The sequence below is a fragment of the Neovison vison genome, chromosome 12 (genome assembly GCF_020171115.1).
Source record: "Neovison vison isolate M4711 chromosome 12, ASM_NN_V1, whole genome shotgun sequence".
Classification (NCBI taxonomy): domain Eukaryota; kingdom Metazoa; phylum Chordata; class Mammalia; order Carnivora; family Mustelidae; genus Neogale; species Neogale vison.
The window spans coordinates 114,888,992-114,908,982 of NC_058102.1; positions in this window are offsets into that span (position 1 = coordinate 114,888,992).

The window sequence follows — 19,991 nt, forward strand, 5'->3', positions numbered from 1 at the left end:
CTATGTTCCTGATCTTACAGGAAATGCTTTTGGTCTTCCACTATGGAATTTATTTGCTGTAAGCTTTTCATAAATTGCCTTCATTATGTTGAGATAATTTTGTTTTGTTTTATTGAGTATTTTTGTCATGAAAGAGTGTTGAGTTTTGTCAAAGGCTTGTTTTGCATCAATATAGATAATCACATTTTTTCCCCCTTCATTCTGTTAGGGTGGTGTATTATGTTAATTGATTTTCTTTTTTTTTTTTTTTTAAAGATTTTATTTATTCATTTGACAGAGAGAAATCACAAGTAGATGGAGAGGCAGGCAGAGAGAGAGAGAGAGAGGGAAGCAGGCTCCCTGCTGAGCAGAGAGCCCGATGCGGGACTCGATCCCAGGACCCTGAGATCATGACCTGAGCCGAAGGCAGTGGCTTAACCCACTGAGCTACCCAGGCGCCCTGTTAATTGATTTTCATATGGAGAGAGATTCTTGTATTCCAGGGACAAATTCCATCTGGTCATAATCCTTTTAATGTGATATTTAATTCTATTTGCTGCATTTTGTTGATGATTTCTACATCTGGATTCATCAGGAATATTGGTCTATAGTTTTCTTGTTTTTTTTTTTTTTAAGATTTTATTTATTTACTCAACAGAATGTGCCCGCACAAGCAGGTGGATGGAGAAAGAGAAGCAGGCTCCTGAGCAAGGAGCCTAATGCGGGACTCGATCCCAGGGCTGGGATCATGACCTGAGTTGAAGGCAGATGCTCTAGCCACTGAGTCACCCAAGCGTCCATAATTTTCTTGTTTTGTAGTATGTTTGCTTTCATTGTCAGGGCAATGCTGGCTTCATAGAATAAATTTCTTCCCCTTCCATTTTTTTTTTTTACTTAATTCAAGTTAATATAAATTAACTTGAAATAAACTCTGTGTATAAGCAATCAGTTTGCAAAATTCCTGAAAACTTAGCAATAGCCTCTCCTGAGCAAGGATGAGTAAATCTAGTGCATCTCTGAACATAGTTATGCCTGAGGTGCCCTAAAGTGCTTGTTTTTGTGTTAAGCAGGATCCTGTACAGAAAAAGAAGAAGAGACTAATTTTAAATGAGAGAAAGAGGAGAGGCTAATCTCTTACTTGCTGAAAAAATTTTTTTCCTACTGAGTTTGTATGCATAACAAAAGACATATACAGGAATGTTCATTGCAACTATATTTATATATATAATGGTTAAAAATGAAAAAAACTCAAGTCTCCATATGGAGTAGAATAGATAAGTAAATTGTGGTACACATGCACAATGGAATACTAACCCAACAGTGGAAATAAATGAACTTCAGCTACATGCAAATAGACCTCATATGCATTATCTTGAGTGAAAAGAGCAATACATATAAAAAATACACATTCCATTTGTATGAGGTTCAAAAACAGACAAAACTAATCCATGATGTTAGAACAGGATAGTGGTAATCTCTGGGGAGTTGTTGATTGGGACAGTGCATGATGGGATTTCTGGTTTACCAGAAATGTTCTGCATCTTGATCTAGCTGGTGGTTACATGACTGTGTACCTTTGGAAAAATTCATTGTGCTGTATACTTAAGATTTGTGTGCTTCACTGAAACCACGTTATACTTCAGTAAAAAGCTAACATGTCTTTTCTCTTGATTTTTCAGTTGTACTTTTCAGTTCCCCAAAAAAGACAGCCTTGTCCCAAGAGGCTAAAAACCAGAGGCGTTCAAAGAGAAACAACCATCCTTGATCTTCTTTCCAGTGTTTACAATTTATTGTCTTCCTTCCACTCACTCTTGATGCTCATGAAGACTGCTACAAACATGGTTCTGTGCCGTTCAATCCTCAGAAAAAGACCCTGAATCCAGCTTCTTCTCCACTGGTGTGACCATGGTCTGAGCATGGTCATCTTTTGTTGGCATTACTTTAGTCACTTCCATTGTACCTTCAAAACGTGAATGTGGAAACCCTAAACCCCAAGGTGACTGTCCTTGGAGAAAGGGCCTTTAAAGAAAAGGTTGAATCAAGATTAAATGAGGTCATATGTATGGGGCCCTAATACAATATGACTGCTGTCCTTATAAGAGGAGGAAGAGACACCAGAGATGGGAGCCCAGAAGACTGGCCATGTGAGGACACAGTGAGAAGGTGCGCATCTGCAAGCCAGTGAGAGGCGTGAGGAGAAACCAGGTCTGCGGACACCTCGATCTAGTACTTCTAGCCTACAGAACTGTAAGAAAATAAATTGCTGTTGTTTAAGCCATCAGGACTGTGGTATATTGTGATGGCGGCCCTAGCAAACCACCTGATTGGTCTCCCAGCATCTGCCCTCACCTTTGCAACATTGCAACAGCACGTAAGACTTGACCATGGCATTCCTCTCCTCTCCTTAGGACCCTGCTGGTCTCTTGTGAGGCTCAGGCCATAGCCCATCCTCATGTTGGCTGAAATCTATTATTTGGTCCCTGTTCCCTCTTCGACCTCATCTCCTTAGTCTCCCTCCCCGTTTTCACATACCTCTGACCACCACGGCCTCTTTGCTCTTGCCCAGACATGCCAAGCATGTTTCTGTCTTGGGACCCTTGTGATGGTCCTTCTCTCCTGAAGCTCTTCCTCCAGGTATGACTGACCAGAATCACTGGGCATCTCTCCCTGTCCTGCAAAGAGTGCTCCTCAAGGCCAGCCTTTCGATCAGGTCTTCTGACCAAGTAACAGAAAAGAGCAAATTCTACCCTCAGTCCAGCATTCTCTATCCCTTATCCAAAGTTATGTCTTTTCATGATTTTTACTACCTTTGGACATTCTAGGCATTACTTTCTTTATTGTTTGTTGTCTGAATCTGTTTATTGAATGAGCAAAAGAATGAATTTTGGTGATATTCCTTCTATGTGTCAGTTTCCTGCGGTGATCTGACTTTATCCCCAAGGACTCCTGATGCAAATCTAAGATGCTGGTTTATGCAAAACATTAAGAACAACCTCAGGAGATCAGGCTCTGTGAGGTTCAATAGGCTTTGAGGAAAGCTTGGGGTCTCAGGACCCGGAGAGTAGCAAGAGATAACAGATCATGAAGACTGGGGCCTTTGTTACTACCTTCCTTGTGTTCAGGTCAGCCCTACACAAGCCAATTGATCTACCGTGCTCCCGTCTTTGAAGAAGGAAGAAATATATGTGAATTGCATCGCATTAACAAAAAGTTGGTGCTGTGAATAGGGGTACCAGCTGCCACTGGCCATAATTAAAATGGAGTGTTATGGCATTATAATTCTGTTAAATGCAAAACCTTCTTGCAGCGCGTGGGAACACATGAAGAATGAATCTCATTAGATGCAAGCACTTCCGACCGACCGCTCCATCAAACTCCCTCAAATGCCACTTACCATGCGCCTGGGAGAAGCGGTGGAATTGCGCCGCCTTTGATGTGTTTGCAGAGAGGCAGCTGTGCTGAGCAGAGCAAAGCACCCCCCTTACCCTCTACCCCACTCCGTCGTATTCAATGCTGATGGAACATGAGGGAGGACACACGGAAGACATAGCCGTGTTTCTGAGCAGTCGGCATTTAGTAACGTCTAAGGGGACTTTCTTGCCTCTAAAGTTCATTTGGATCCTGGTAAGACTGATGATGCAATGATTAGTGGGTGAATCTGACATCTCACCAGAATGGAATGAGAAGAAAGAGTAAAGGGGGGGGGGCTCCTTCCTGGAGCAGCTGTGAAGTCCTGTCAGGAGGCAATAAACCCCAGAGGACAACTGATTACACAAGAGGGGAGCAGCTGAAAGGGAGCCTCCGGGGGTCACCGTCCCGGATAGCCTCCCCGCTGGCAGGTCCAGAAAGGCAGGACTCCCCGGCGGAGCTGCCAGGTGACAGCAGCAGCTGCAGCCCAGCGCACCCCCACAGGGTCCCTTCCCGGGCCCGGAAGCTGGAAAGAGGGGGACGGCCGCCCTGAGTCAGCTGTTTGGGTAATTCCGAGCATTTGGCATCACATCTGGTGTCAGCGATTTGGTTACTGTTTTACATATTTCATTTCACGACGGGTATTAAGGGATGAAACCCGTCGCCCACAGAGGCTGGGAGTGAGGAGAAAGAACCCACTTCTGAGCGAGTCCTTGGGTCACAAGGTTAATACGCTTCTGTGGCTCCTGTAAAAACTCTGCTAATTGAAGCCTGGCTCAAGGCCAGGGAGGTGGGAAGCGTCCTTCTTCTGATCATCCTGGTATGGTGCAGACATTTCATTTCATTTCATTTCACTCTTCCTGGTGGTGACCCCCTCGCCCTGACCGCCTTGCCACCCAGGCTACCAAGGACCGGGATGGCTTTTTCTCGGCAGTGGTCGTCTGTCAGAACATGAAGTTCTTCATCTCGCACGCCTGTAATTTGGTATTGGCTCATTGGAAAGAGAACATCTCAAATGTGTAAGTCACATCTAAGTCACAGACGTGGCGCCATGTCATAAAAGTACACACTCGATGTGCTTGGGGTGCTGTCATCACTACGAGTGGGTTCCACGCGGGCCAGGGCAATCGGCAGTCTCCTTCAGCAGGACCTCCATGTGAAGAATATGGGATTTGGACGTGGGTTTGTGTCCAGATTCTGCCTCTTCCCAGCCATGGAATTGTGGATGAGTCCTACAGCTCAGCGTCCTCACCTATAACGGGGACAGCAATGTGCCCAAGATGGTGGGTGTGGGGTCCGATAATTAACACGGGCTCTGCAGACGTGCTCTGATGTTCATCCGTCAGTGCAAATGGCAGGTGGCCTTCTCAGCCGGGAAGACTTGGGGGCTCTCTGCCACATGGGTGCATGTCCCTGTTCTCCCTCAGACAGCGCTCCTCCCCCATGTGACCCTTCCTTCCCATCTCCACATCCGTCCTCACGTTGTCCTTGTGCCCATCTCCCCGTGGGCTTCCAGATCCTACTCTTCCTGTTCCAGCTACAATCTGTTACTCCAGGAGAGGTCTCCCTGATGTCCTCTGAATTTATTGTCTCGGCAGGCCATTTGACACTCAGGAGTGACAGCACCCCCTTCTCTAATCGCCCCTGCGGGTCAGCCCAAGGCTCACGGAGTAGACTCTTGAGCCCAGAAAGGCAGAAACTATGCTTGATACGCTTGTCTTGCTGCAGTAGCCAGTAGGGAGACTCGGCTGATACCAAAGCACCTACTTCTCCAACCACACGATTGAAATGCTGTTCTTGACGTGAGGTAATAGTTTGCCAGGGTTTCCTCCTATTTGGGTAAGAATACCCAAGCTGGAAGTAAAGTGGCTTCCTTGGCGAAGGTGGTAGGACTATGATTCCCTGGAGAAAAGGGCAGGCCAGTGCAGGGAGCCTGGCACGAGACAGTCGAGACAGTGGTGTCCATGTGTGTCTCGGCATTGCAGAGCCCCGTCCGAGCTGGGCAGTGCGGACAGCAAGAGCCAGAGAGTGCTTTTGTTTCCAGAAACAAGGGACTTATTATGACTTTTCTTCTAATTCTAAAATATCTATTAAGCTTTCACTATGAGCCAAATACTATTTATAGGATATCTAATAAGATGGTTCTTGCTCTCAGAGTTAGTTTTGAAAGCACAGTAATCATAGCTTCTCAGATAGTAAGGAGATTTGTTTTCCTGAGTTCCAGAAGGCTGAGCCCCACCCCTGCTGCAGTGTTCAGCTGGGTGGGCCGGCAGGGGCTGCTTGGCCAAGCAGGGGAAGTGAAGAGTATGGGTGTCTCCCCGACAAAACCACCCTCCCCCCCAACCCTGGACCCCCGGGTCTAGCTGTCGGGTGTCCTCCCCTAGGAGTTAGAGGCCTGAGACTTCGTGGGTCACAGTCTAAATGATGAAGCTTTTCCCTACTAGGATAAACCAGACAAAATGTAGGGCAAAAATGGTCCAGCATCGGCAAGCTCATATAGTTGACCTAACAGATGTCATTTTGAGTGAAACAGATAAACTTACGCTAGTTAATAGCTTACGCGAGTTTAGAAGTAATTAGGGATCCTGTCTCAGCTGGATAGGCCTGAGATCCAACCGGGTGCTGCAGCTCCCGGGCTGTGCAACAGGGACTCATTGTTTCCCCTCAGTTAGCAAATGGAGATAAGAAAATTTGCAACCTTGAACAATGCTCTTAGCTGATAAGCAAGACCACTGGTAGGTCTCCCAAAGTTGGTAATGGAGCCAATGCTGCCAGAGTGTCTTCCTCTGTCTGGGAAGCATGCCGAATGCTGAGTGTCCGCTCTGTGCCCAGCAGTCTTCTGCATAGGTGACATGTACTAATGCGCGTAACTTTCGTAACAAGCTCCAAGGTACATACTCCTACTACTGGTCCCATTTTACAGATAAGGAAATGGAGGCACAGATAGGCAAGGTAATTTGCCCCAAGTACATACTGGACAGGGGCAGATCTGGGACTCAAATCCAGGCAGTCTGCCTCCAGAGTCTCCCCACGTAAGTACTTACTAAAGAAGCACTTTGCTTCTCTCTGGCACCTATAACCTATTAGGATAAGAACTGAATTTCAAAAGACTGAATTTCAAAGAACTGAACTGAACTGAATTTCAAAAGTCTCATTAAAAGGTCGCCTGGGTGGCTCGGTGGCTTAAGCCTCTGCCTTCTGCTCGGGTTGTGATCTCGGGGTCGTGGGATCGAGTCCTGCATCAGGCTCTCTGCTCAGCAGGGGACCAGCTTTCGTGTGTGTGTGTGTGTGTGTGTGTGTGTGTGTGTGTCTCTCTCTCTACCTGCCTCTCTGCCTTCTTGTGATCTCTCTCTGTCAAATAAATAAATAAAATGTAAGAAAAAAGTCTTATTAAAAATGGGCAAAAGGCTGAACAGACACCTCACCTAAGAAGATCTATAGAGGGCAAATACATCTATAAGAAGATGCCAAACAGCTTACATTATTAGGGGAATGGAAATTAAAACGAGATACCACTACATCTCTATTAGAATGGCTAAAATTCAAAACACTGACAACACCAAGTGCTGACGGGGATGTGGAATAACAGGAGCTCTCGTTCACTGCTGGCGGGACTACAAAATGGATCGGCCGCTGGATCGGCCAACCAAGCATACGGTTACCATACAATCCAGCAACCGCACTCCTTAATATTGATGTAAATGAACTGAAAACTTACATCCACACAAAAACCTGTACAGATGTTCATAGCAGCTTTATTCATAATTGCCCACACGTGGAAGCAATCAACTTGCCCTTCGGTAGGTGGATGGATAAATAAATGGTGGTCCATCTGGACAATGGAATATTATTCAGAGCTAAAAAGAAAGGAGCTCTGAAGCCATGAAAAGACATGGAGGAAAGTTAAGTGCAGATCACTAAGGCGATCTTCAGAAGCCGCACACTGTGTGATTCCGATTATGTGGCATTTTAGAAAAGGCAAATCTATGAAAACAGGGCACAGATCAGTGGTTGCCAGGGGTTAAGGACAGAGAGGGCAGAACAGGCAGCTCACAGAGGGTTGTTAGGGCAGTGAAACTACTCGATATGATCCTGCCATAGTCTGGATCTGTCCCCATCCGGCTGTCGAAACCGAGATATAGCGCAGAATGTCAGGAGTGAGAGTAAATATAAACCCTGGACTTCAGGCGATAGTGAGGTGTCAGGGTAGGTCCATCAACTGTAACACACGTAACATCTGGTGGGGGTGTTGACGCTGGGGAGGTCGTGCTTATGGGGGGACACGGGTGAATGGGCAATTTCTGTACTTTCTGACCAGTTTGGCTATGAACCTAAAACTGCTCTAAAAAAATAAAATCCAGGGGCGCCTGGGTGGCTCAGTGGTTGAATCCTCTGCCTTTGGCTCAGGTCATGATCTCGGGGTCCTGGGATCGAGCCCCATATCGGGCTCTCTGCTTGGCGGGGAGCCTGCTTCCTCCTCTCTCTCTGCCTGCCTCTCTGCCTACTGTGATCTCTGCCTGTCAAATAAATAAATAAAATATTTAAAAAAATAATAAATAAATAAATAAATAAAATAAAATCCATTAGAACAAAAAAGGCTATCTTCAGGGGAGAAGAAGACTTTGGGATAATCCTCCCCAGGACCTGTCTCCAGCTCCCAGAAAAAAAAAAATTAAAAAATCCCTAACATTAACTCAGAGTTCGCCGCACAAACGTGACAACTTGCCAAAACTTCTCGCATGTTTGTAAGGGAGGATTCCAGGTGGTATTAAAACATAGAGCTGAGAGATGGGGAAGTTTCTAAGTATCAGAGTGGCCAGAATGGCTTCCTGGTAATCCAGGCCCAGGCTTTTCAGGACAAGGCGCTTGGTGTTTTCGGTCTTTGACATACTTGTGAGCAAATGGTGTGTGGGCACATGTCAGGCAACCACATGGCAGTGAGTCAGAAGCACTATTAAAAAATCCAAGCTGTTAGTGAAATCAAGAAATTAAACACACCCAGAAACAGCCACCCTGTGCCACTCAGAGGCAATCTTTAGGCACATCTGACGTAGAACGAATAAATGCAGAGTCTGAGTCCTGAAATATTCATCCTGTCCTTCTTTTCTCTCTTGCATGAGGGTATCAAAACTCCGAGCATGTTAAGTCAGCTCCACAAACTGATTTTGACTAACAATTTCAGGGCCGGAACAGAACTGGACCAAGCTTAAAAGAGCTCCGATTTGGATAAAAATGGAAAATGCCCCTTGGTTTTAGGTAGGGTGGTAGGTAGTTTCCACGGATCCCCTCCCTTTGCTATCAAATGCTGCTTCTGCTCTACCTGTGTTGCAGAAGGGGAGAAGTGGCTACAGGTGTGTGAACTAGAGTCTTCAGGTTCTGTCTTTAAGAATCTGGGAGTCCCTTCCATCATGATCTGTGTGGAAATCCTGGTATTCAATTAGAGTAGAGAATAACTTGTCTTATTATCTTCTGGATTTCTATTTTCTTTAAAGGTTACTCCTTCCAGGGGTGCCTGGGTGGTTCAGTCCTTAAGCATCTGCCTTTGGCTCAGGTTATGATCACAGGGTCCTGGGACAGGAGGCTGCTAAGCGGGAAGCCTGCTTCTCCCTCTTCTGCTACCTCTGCTTGTGTTCCCTATCTCACTCTCTCTCTCTGTCAAATAAATAAATAAAATCTTAAAAAGAAAAAAAGGATAATCCTTCCAGATCCCTCTCCCCTTGTGAGGTGGTCAAACGTTGATGCAGAAACAAACTAACTATCCAAGACTCACCTTTGCTTTTGGTGTAGAACTAATAAAAGGGGAATCCCTCCCAAATTCTGAGGGTTTTTTTTTTTTCTTTCTGATTTTACAATTGCTTTAGATGTGAATTACTTGGGAACAACTTTTGCTTCCATTATTCTCCACACTTCACTACACAGTTGTTCCTGCTGATATGTTTGTTTTTCCCGAGAACAAGTTATATCCTGTATCCATAAATAACTAGTTTTTGGAATGGAAGAGAATGTGTGGAAATAACTCATTATCTTTTAACTTCTTCAAGAAGTACTTATGGTCTGTGAGATCTGCCTTCTTCTGGATACAGAGAGTCATTTGCTTCTTCCAGTGTTCATGGCAGGAAGGGCAAGAACACCCCATTTGCACATGAAGGAGACTTTCCCTGCATATTCTATGACAGCAAAAGTAAAACAAGTTTTCAGTTTGGCATAAAGAGGCAAGGAGACATCATCAAGGTGACTTTCTGATTTTTGTACTATTTCTCTAGATATTACATTACTTTCTGTATGCCTCTGCTTAAGAGATGCTCAAGGAAACATGATCTACTCAAAATGATAAACAACATTGATTTTTTTTTTTAGGAGGCCAGGTAATATTTTCCATACACATTTCTTTATTATGCAGGAGTAGTTTGGCCAGTCGGAGGCTAATGCGAAAATACATTGTGACAGAACTACAAAATGATCATTTTTTCAGCAACAGGGGCAATAAATTGTGCCTTTCACCCTTCCAAATGATCCCAGAGGCCGAACCCTCTCACAGGAGGCCAGGTGGTCCGCCATCAGTTAGGCAAAACCATGGTCCGCCATCTTGCACTAACAAGAAGCTAAAGGTCCAGGTTTCTGGTGGTGGTTAGCAACGACAATGCCTGAACACTGTCCCAACGAGTCCAGTCGGAGGACTTACTGAAATGTTAGCCAAACCATCTCTGTTAGTCGTTGGAATGAAATTTTTAAAGTTGACACCTCAAGACCATCTTCTCAACTGTCACTTTTCCTAGATGCTCGGGGGCAATGCCTCTTTGCCGGGCTTCATGCCTAGATAATCATGTGGGTCCTACTGTGTGGCAGGGGGCAGAGCCTCCCACATCCACTCTAGCCAGGGAAGGCCTGGAATTGGGGTTGGGGCTCCACTGGAGAGAGGAGGAGGGGTGCTCCCTGCCCTGCCCAGTACAGAGGGAGCCCTCTGGAACCCCACCCTACTCACTCCAGGATGGGGCTGCCCCTGACACACTGTGCTCACTCACTCTTCTTCTCCTCTGAACAGAATGCCTTTCCCAGAACGTCTTCTTCACATTGTGCTCTTCTGGGTTATTTTTAAATTAGGCTGTTGGCCCTAAGTCAGCAGATGCTGTTTGGGTGTTGCAGTGATGCTGTAGACCTTTCTTTGTGCTCACTCATCTTCTATCTCCAGAGATGTATTTCAAGAGCAAGTGTTGGGCATTCGGCAGATGCTTAGTAAACACAGATTGACCAATTGATGGATTCCCTGGCTAACTGGTTGATGGACTGGAGGTCCCTGCTCGTTGCTTAGGTATCACCAGGATGCCTCCCTGTAAGGAGGAGATGAGGTGTGGTGAGAAACTGAGGAATGGGTTGTGCTAAACCTGGCTTAGTCTAGATTCTTCTTCATCCGAAAGTTCCATCTCAGACAGACTCTCATTTGCACGAGTGAACACAGAGCGACAGGGAAACCCTCAGCTTCAGGGTTAGGAAGACAGGAGGAGCATTTACGTGGGGCAGGCCCAGGGCCCTCTGCAATCTTCATCCATGGCTTGGGGCCATGCACAGCCCAACCACAACAAGGGTTATAGGCCTTCTGGTTTCTGGTACTAGCTAGTCAGAACCAGGGTCATCTTTTTTTTTCCTATGGGCTTCCTGGTCTCCCACTACAAAGGAGCTAGCAAATATTTGAACAACGCCAAGAAAGTATAACTTCACTGAAATTCTTGAATTTACAATGTTTACTTTTGTCTTCAGGTTTAATGTTGAACATTGAGGGTCTGAATTTCATCACGTGTCGAGATGTTTTTAGCTGCCGTCCCTAGGTTTGGAGCTGACTCAGCAAATGTATGGTTTTTGATTTTTTTATTTCCTGCATTTTGCAAAAATAATTATACGAGGAATGTTCTTTAAGATAAGCTTTTCTTAAACAATAAAAGATAATATGGTCAGACTAATTGCTAACTTAAGCTTGCCCCTAATAAGCTCAGCTGATTAATTTTAAAGGTTATTGACAATTGATATTTTTAGGAGAGTTTCACCAGACTAATAAGGACTCTCAAAATAGAAGACTTATGATAACCACATTCTAAGCCTGATAAGTAAAAATATGCAATGTAAAGCTCTACCCATTATCCACAGAAGGAAAAATTACAGCCTGTATATAGGCTGAAATCTTTTTAGTGAAATGCTATAATTTATTGTATATGATTATAGAATAAGAACAAATAAGGAAATGGCTTAAGTTCTGATGAAGCTTTAGCAATAAAAAATGTTGGAATGGAATGGTCTGTAACATATTTAAATAAAGATTAAAAGAAAATTCCCCTACCCTAATGGGTAATCGATGCAGATACACACACACACACTCTATTTTGCTCTGTTTTCAAATGAATAAAATTCAGATGCACAGAACTTTGCCTCTAATAGCCAAGGTCTTCTTTAGCTATAAAAATACAGTCCTTTTGCCAAGAGATTTCAAAATCCATGTCACATACACTTGAACAACATGAACACTCAGCTGGCTGAGTTTCCTTATGTGATGATAAAATGATCTGTTCTCTAACCTCTCATTTTTATCGTTGGCAGGAATAGGACTGTAGTCTAACCAAAGAGACATCTGTTAGCAATTTGCAGTCACCGAATGGTCCTGTGTTTTTATAGGAGCTTGATCTGAAACTCTGATTCATTTGTTAAAAAGTGAGCTAATGAATGGGGGTAGGGGCAGTTGTCTCCCCACTGTGGGTCTGGGAAGGAGAGCTTTTTTCGGAGCCTGGTCAGAGCTCTGGACTCTGCCAGGCAGCATCTGCCCGAGATGCTCAGGTCCCTGGGCTCCCAGGAGAGGCGGTGGGAGGTGATGACCTGCCCATGTTGGGCCTGAGATTTGCAGCGGAGAATTTGGTCCCTTGCCTTGTCCTCCTACTTTTCTTTAATCTCGTCTCCTCTCACAGAGGGTATATTCCGACTTGACACAAGACTGTGTCTCAAGTCATCAGATCGGAAAATACACACAGGCACGTGCGCACTGGAGCTAAACGCAGAAGCCCAACCATTGGAGGCACACAGTCGTGGCCTCAGATCTAGGTTCAGTGGCTCATAGCTCTGTGACCTTAGGGAAGTTCATGAACTTTATTTATAAGATGAACATAATAATACCCACCCCGATGGAGAGGATATGATATATGGAACAGAAAAGCATTCTTTTATAAGGTCAGGCTACCCCGCCCCCCACTGCCCTGCCCACCCCCAACACACACATACTCATTGTGCTGCCATTTATGAGAAGATCTATTTCAGGCCCTGGTGTTTGTACAAACCCATACCCTAGATTCAGAAAGGAGAGCTGAGCGTTCTGGTTAGTTCTTCCCGATGCTAGAAGCAAAACAGACAGTAAGCCTGGTTTGAGTGTTGTTAATGGCCCAGTTTCCTCTCCAGCACCTCGGTGGGTTGGAGAGAATCGCCGGGCTCCTGGGATCTTCAGTTTGTTCACACGCAAACTGCAGAGATGAACATCTAATTTGCAGGATCACTTCCCTATGATGAATATTACACAGAACAGGAATGGTTGCTGCTATTTTTACTCTCACGTTGCTTCGTACTTCCAAGGACAGTCAGCAATGCCTCAGAGGAGGCTGTCTCCGAAGGGAGGACAGCCTAATTATGTGAACCAGGGACAACCTCAACAAGGAAGAGAAATACATGGTAGTTTTCCAGGAACAAATATTTTCCAATCCTGGCCTGGCTTGATATACTTTTTTTTTTTTTAATCTACTCTATGAGGAACAGGAAATTTAACTTCTGAGCCAATCACCTGCTTCCTGAGGAAATTCAAATATTTTATTAAGCAGATTGTTACAGCAATAAAGATACCTCCCAAGGCCAGTCCATGTTGTCCTAGGATTATATGATTTTGTTGACTGTAGTTTTACCTTCTCTCTGATAGGATGGGTTTTATAACATGAGGTTCTTTCTTAGGAGTCAGTGGGGCTCAGGAGAAAGTTGGGGAGAAGTGATTTACAGCACAGTTAGTTTTGTCCAGGCACGGTGGCCCCTGGCAGCCCCTGTCCACTCAGAACCAGACTGCCCTCCCCACCTGGGTCTGCTGAGACCTGTGTGTGCCCACTGGTGACACCCCATTCCACCTCAAGCCCGGGGGTACCCAGGCCTCCCACGACCAGAGACTGTGACAGCCGAGTCTGCACCTAAAGTTACAAGTGACTCCCAGCTCATTCTCTCCCCATTCAGCCATTTGCCTGACTTGGCGTGTGACCCTCCTAGAGAAGATCCCAAGTTAAGCTCCTGTAGAGAGAGATCTGCACGTTCTCAGCATCACTGTAAGGGAAATACGTTCTTACATCTGTTGTCCTTTTAGAGGAAAGCCATAAGATATTCAATGTCGATGAACATTATTTTTCATTTTCATCTCGACTTGGTCCTCAACGCTTTCTCCCTCTCTGCCCCGCCCCACCCCATCCCATCCTCACTTCTGTTTTATTTCCCTGTCTCCTTCTGCTCTCTTCTATTCTGAAATCTTTAAATGCTGTGGGGGAGCAAGCTGCCTGCCGGCTGTGGTCGCAGCGCCCCGTGTCTGCCCAGCATCCCCAAGCCGGGCACAGCCGCTCACCCTGTGACAGTGGCATTGCAGGCCAGCCTACTCCCCAGACTGAACGCTTCCGGAGTTTCTTCTAGCTCTTCCTTTTGGTATTTACCTTTGTATTTCTCAACAGTGTCCTCACTGCAGTAGGTTTTGGTTCACCAAGTTTGGACATTTTCTGTGGACTCCTGATTTCAGTAGCTGAGTATTTAACCGAGTATCACAACCCTTGCTTTCCCGCTCTCCCCTGCGTTCGTATCTTAAGAGAAGGCTGCGTGAATAGCGTTAGCGTGGTTAGGACCTTTTAGTAACTGTTCACTGCTGAGCCATAGAGCGTTCTGTAACTGGGCTTTTTTCCTTCATGACTTTGCCATTCTTTCCAAAAAATATAATAACTTTTTGCCTTTTTTTGTTTTGCCTTTTTTTTGTTTGTTTGTTTTTTTATAAACTTCACCTTAATTTGATCCACAAGCTTCGTCTTAAGATACTATAAACATCTTGGTATTATTTTCCAAGTGGTTCAAAGAAACCAGTTAATCTTTCGATGCCATTCCTCCCACCTTTCCCACTGTAAGCCAGGAGGAGATCTTCCTCCCAGAGCCCTACATTCTCCTGTTGCAGATGGTATTGGCCCAGGCAAAGCTGTCTTCATAAAGTTACCTTTGCTGCTTAAAGCTGTTGTATGTGGAATCCCCTTTCCTGGGTTGCATGCTGTTCTTCATCTATGATCTTGAGATGTACTTCATTCTTGAGAAGTACATAAGGGAGGTAAGTTTGAGTCCTTGCAACACTTGTGTCAAAGCTTCTTCGGGAATGCTATGGCACTGCTTGCCCGTCCATTCGTATCTGAGAGTAAGACAGGAAAACATTTTTTAGAAACTCTCTGCTGGTGGGGTGCCTGGGTGGCTCAGTGGGTTAAGCCTGTGCCTTCAGCTCAGGTCATGGTCTCAGGGTCCTGGGATCAAGCCCCGCATCAGGCTCTCTGCTCAGTGGGGAGCTTGCTTCCCCCTTTCTCTCTCTGCTGGCAATGTCCACAGTAGCCAAACTATGGAAAGAACCTAGATGCCCATCAACAGAGGAATGGAGAAAGAAGATGAGAGAGAGAGAGAGAGAGAGAGAGAGAGAGAGAGAGAGAGAGAATGGAATACTATGCAGCCTTCAAAAAGCCCACAAAATCTTGCCTATTGCAATGATGTATGCTGAGGATAGTATGCTGACAATCATGAGATATGATCTCTCTGATATGAGGAATTTGAGACACAGGGAAGGGGATCATGGGGGGCAGGGAGGGAAAAAATGAAACAAGATCAGACCGGGGAGGGAGACAAAACCATAAGAGACGTTTAATCTTGGGAAACAAATTGAGGCTTCTTGGGGGTGCTATGGTGAGTGCTGTGAAGTGTGTAAGCCTGATGATTCATAGACCTGTACCCCTGGGGCAAGTAATACACTATATGTTAATTTAAAAAAGAAACAAAGAAACTCTCTGCTGGGCAGGCTTGTCAACTGAGGAGATTTTTGTTGAGTGAATAGGTGGCCTTTCTTTGGAGAGGCCCCCAAATGTCGGCAGGATCAGTGCATTAGAAGAATCCTGCAATTTCTCTCCCCGCTTCCTTTCCAGGGGGACAGAGGCCATACTGTTGGTATTCTGGAAGCAGTTTAGGAAAGAAGGAAGTCTACTGAAGAATCTCACTCAATAGTCCCTATGTTCAAACCCAAGGCTTGCCTCTGTTCTCTTTCTAATTATCTCCTCCAAAGAACAAATTTCTGCTCTCTCGACATTTGGGGAGGTGACAGTCGTGCCTTGGTGGAGGATGGGGCAGACATCCGATTCCTCGGTTCCTTGGGGCGGAGAAGTGAACTCCACCTCCTGCCTCCTTGTCTTCAGGTTTGGAGGCTTTCCAGGGTCTAGTGGAAAGAACTGGGGCTCTCTTTGGTATCTCTGCAAACAATCCAGTTTCTCTTCCTCCATTCTGTTGAACTGGCTGCAGCCCCTCCATTAGCTCTCAAACACGTGTTCAAATCTATTTTTCCTGGTGTCTCCTTTACCGAAATCTTTGTCCTTGTGGTTTTGTGTTTTTTATTCCGAAGGGAAAAGAGATAAACTTATGGGGCCAATTCATCACCTTTAACCGGAAGTCAGTTTTGCTGAAGACATTCTGTTGACACTGGTAATGGGAGGGAAGAGGCAGAGGTCCCCCTCTCTGGCATGGCGAACCATGTACCCAGCAACCTGGTGAGCTGGAGGGGCTATTCTCCCAATTGAAGTAGGACAAAGTTTTGTTTTTGGAACTACTTTTTATTTTTTTTAACCCCCCCGCCCCCCGCCGTTTGGTCAGTGACAGTCATGGCTTTGGGCAAGATTATTCAGCAGAGAGGTAGAGAAAAGTCTTTTTTTTTTTTTTTTAAAGATTTTATTTATTTATTTATTTGTCAGAGAGAGAGAGTGAGCGAGCACAAGCAGGCAAAGAGGCAGGCAGAGATGGAGAGCGAAGCAGGCAGCCTGCAGAGCAGAAAGCCCAGTGTGGGACTCGATCCCAGGACCCTGGGATCATGACCTGAGCCAAAGGCAGCGGCTTACCTGACTGGGCCACCCAGGCGTCCCAAAAGTCTTTAGGCTCATATTTTCTTCATCTGAGGTCCTTGGACCAGTTAGAGGGGTTTGTGGAAAGAATTAAAATTAGTTGGGAAAAACATCAGATCTGTATCTTCAATAGCTTCTAACTGAAATTTAGCATTTCCTTCAATTATGAATATTGCAACAAACCACAGAAGTAATGACAATATCTCTGACTTGATTACCATTAGAGATCACAGATGTTTTTACCTCGAAAGACAATAGTTGCAGACATCTCTAATTATCATTTATACTCATTAGAAGTTATGGTAGTCATTAGACTTTTTTGCCAGATCAGATTACTTAATGGGTTAAAAAAGAAGCATTTTGTAACAACTTAAAAATATTTTGATAAATATATTTCTATTTATTTATCTTATTTTGTAATCCTATGCATTTTGTTTTTGCATGTAAAGACATTTTCTGAGAAAAGGTCCATGGGCTTCACCAGACCCTCAACTCTGCTTCAGAGTTTCAAACTTAGCATCTGGGGTGGCAAGTCCTTCAAACGGGCTCAAAGCCCACAGAATGTACAATGATATATGATGGGGGACTCCAATCAGAAATTATGTGTCTATAGTCAAATAATTAATTATAAAAATATAAAAAGTGTTAACATTTCTTATATACCTGAGTTAGCAAATTCTATTCATGTCTGATACATGTGATTAGTGACCTTGTTTCAAACTACACAGGTTTGAATGAGTCCAAAATGCAGACAGGAAGGCTTGTGAGAGTGTCTTTTTGCAAACGACTCAGTTTTACTTTTTTGTTTTTCTTTCCAGTGAACAAAATGCCAAGATCCAAGTTGGCAGGCAGAAGACCTGGGTTCTAAGGTAGGTGACCCAACGGGACCATCTCACCTCAAATGGGAAGTTGGACTGGGGGCTAACTTCTAAAGTCCCTTTCATTTCTTTGGGTGGGTCTGTGAGACTCTAAAATAGTTTCCCTGTCTGGGTTTTATAATCTTCTGAGAAATAGAAAAATAATGCTTAAAAAAGCTGTGAGAATACCGTGGACCTCAAAGTTCCATTCTTAAAAAGAAATGCGTTGGAGTTTCTTGACGGTTTTTTAGAGAGAATAGTTCTTGATCTCCTTTGATATTGCCCCACTAGCTGAGTGCAGACAATCTGGCCAATGATTAGGTATTGATACACTGAGAAGGAAAATCTTCCGGGAAGATGTTAATTTTATTTCTATTAGTTTGCACTAGTGTCTACAGGAGATATACTTCTGAGGTAGGTGTGTGGATGTAGTGAGGTGGGGAGCAGGTTTCCATTTCCCACATTACTGAACTGAAATTTTTGCCTTACATGGTCTGGACCATTACCTACAGGTCCAGCAAGCATTTCTGCTTAGAAACCCATCCTTCCATTTTTTCCTTCATTCTTCCCTTCCTTGCTTGCTTTTCCCTCCCTTTCTTTCTTATCAGTTTAGAATGTTTTTGGATACAAGTCACAGAAAACCCCAAATTCACTATCTAAAATAATCAGAGAATATATTATGCAACAAAACAAGAGGTCTAGAGGAGGGTGACTCTGGGGTTGCTTAATGCAGCTGCTCAACGCCGTCATCAGGGGGCCCCATTCTTTCCATCTCTCTCCTCTTCCAGTTTCAGTGTGAATTCTGGCCACTTCCCCTCATGCTCACAAGATAATGGCCCAGCCTCACATCCAGATATGGCAACTTGGGTGGAAGAAAAATGATTGTTCCCTTGCTCATGACTTTTTATAAACAAAATATTTCCTTTGAAGTCTCTCCTCTTCCCCAGACCTCCCTTTAATGCACATGTGGCCAGAAATGGGCACAGGGACATTTCTAGATAAATCACTGCCGAGGGGAATAGAACCATTAGGGTTGGTCTAAAACAATGACGTTTATCTACAAGTCACTGAGGAGATGTGCAGACATCGTGACAAAATTAGGATTCTCCTGGCAAATAAGAAACAGGGAGTAGAGGGCGTTAGCCAAGCAGTGGTGTATGTTACCCTGGGTGCCGTTTCTCCAATTTGCTTTGGAAGCCTTTCTGTTCTTGTTAAGATGGTTTCAGTGGACTTGAACTGTTCCACTCCCACAGGAGTGTGGGTGTCTCTACCCCCGTTATTTCACACATCCCACAAGGAACTTGCTGAATTGCCCGGGTCAATCCTGGGGACAAGAGGTGTGCCTTTGAGGGCTCCCTCAGGCCCACTGGCCATACTGTGTTGTTTCTCTGATGTCAACTTCCTCTTTGTGGACATGCTGTGTGCACTTGACATGATTGTGGTTGCAGTATAGAACTTCTGCTTCCACTCGAGCGTGACAGGTCAGCTCCAAAGACCATTAGAGTGTGGAGTCCACTACCAGCTAAGGATGCCGAGACCCTTCATAAACGTGCCTCCTGGGGACAAGGCTTATGGTAAACAAGGTGTCCTCTATGTTTATGAATTGAACTTGGGGCATTCCAGTGGAATGAAATCAATTTTAGTCATATTTGTTCTTATGGCTGAAATTCAGATGAACATTTCTTTATCTCAAGTTTGTTGGCGAGCTGAAAACAGTAGGGCTCATGGTACATATCCACCAATCCTAAAGTGTCTTTGGCTTTTTTAAGAGGGGGGAGGGGCAGAGGGAGAGGGAGAGAGAGAATCTTAAGCAGGCTGCATACCCAGCATGGAGTCTGATGCGGGGTTCCGTCTCATAACCCTGAGATCAGGACCTGAGTCCAGATCAAGAGTCAAACGTTTAACTGACTGAGCCAGCCAGGTGCCCCTGGATTTTGTTGTTAAGGTGGTGAAGCAACTCTCCTGCTGTTTGTTTGTTTGTTTGTTTTAAGATTTTATTTATTTATTTATTTGACAGACAGAGATCACAAGTAGGCAGAGAGGGAGGCGGGGGGCAGGGGGCAGGAAACAGGCTACGCGCTGAGCAGAAAGACTGATGTGGGGCTCGATCCCAGGACCCTGAGGTCATGACCTGAGCTGAAGGCAGAGGCTTAACCCACTGAGCCACCCAGGTGCCCCTCTCCTGCTGTTTTAAAAATGGAATTTGCTTCCTTTCACAGGCATAGATGTTCTGATGGGACAGGATCTCCAGTTCATGCTTGCCCAAATTTTGAATATTGATCTTCTAGAATGAGCTCCTGTTTTTCTAATTTGCATGTCTTCTTTCTTCTACTCAGAGTGGCAGATGCTGTGGTAGTCTGCCAGCCCCATCTGAGGGAAGGCCTGGGCGAGTCTGAGCTTGCCCTCTGCAAGCTGGCTTTCATTCTGTGTCCTGGCTGGCGTGATTGAGGTGTGCCTTCTCCCCTCTAATCCTGGTATAGCTGCCATCTAAGAGAGGCTGAGGTCCTTATAGTGTTTGTTATAATGAAAATCTCCTAATTCTTTGCTTTCTGCCTTACTTCTGTCTATAAAC